This window comes from Penaeus monodon, chromosome 22, assembly GCF_015228065.2.
Source record: "Penaeus monodon isolate SGIC_2016 chromosome 22, NSTDA_Pmon_1, whole genome shotgun sequence".
NCBI classification, from domain to species: domain Eukaryota; kingdom Metazoa; phylum Arthropoda; class Malacostraca; order Decapoda; family Penaeidae; genus Penaeus; species Penaeus monodon.
In genome coordinates this window covers 7697343-7698234 of record NC_051407.1, presented here as the reverse complement: position 1 = coordinate 7698234, position 892 = coordinate 7697343, and positions in this window count along the sequence as shown.

Sequence of the window (892 nt, the reverse complement as noted above, 5' to 3'; positions counted from 1 at the left end):
ACTCCTATTATTTCAAAGTGAGATATGTTCCATGAAATGTCAACTATTGAAACTTTTTTTTACAGGGTCTACTGTTATCACTTGTAGTTGTTGCTTCTGCGGCGCCTTAATTAATTGATTGCTTGTTTAAAATAATTTGCCAACAGCTAAGTGGCGACTACCTTGTGGGATTTAAATGTCAAAATAGGGAACAACGTCGGTGCTCCCTCTGGTGCAGGCCTTACATCCGGTCCCGTATCTACTGACGGTGGCGCAGGAGCGGGCAGTGAAGACATCAATGACGGTGCAGCGACTAGATGCCGAGAGGGAGAAGTCCTTCACGTAGATGGGACATGTGTAACTCCTGAAGTCACAAAAGTCTACAAGAGAGACCCGTCGGTCGTGCTTCCACCAAGACAGAACAACGCTGTGAACGTACTCAACAAGCAAGATGAGCAATCTCAACGAGTGATCGAAATATATTTCGTCAACTACCAAGATGGCGATAATCCAATCCTTCCTTTAGGAGTAGACCTTGAAAATGCTCTTCATGCCGCTAGCACAGCCGGTGGTTAGATTCTAGGAAGCGTCGAGGGAGCTGGTGAAGCTGAAGTTGGTGAAACAGCCGGTCCTGCTGGATTACTTGGTATAGGTAGAATTACTGGAGGACATGCAGGGAATGGTCTCGAGGTGCAAATGGATTTAGTGTTGTGAATGGAGCCGGCGTTAGTGTAGGAGTTAATGGAGGTTACCCACTGCGTAAGAGGAAGACCATCAGGGATATATACCTCACCCTAAAATTTACTCTTCTCTATAGTCTTTTCCTATACTAATAAAGAATTACAGTTCCTGTAATCGAAAATAAACTTAATCATAATAGAGAAAAATGTTTCATACCCTCTTTCATTCCTTA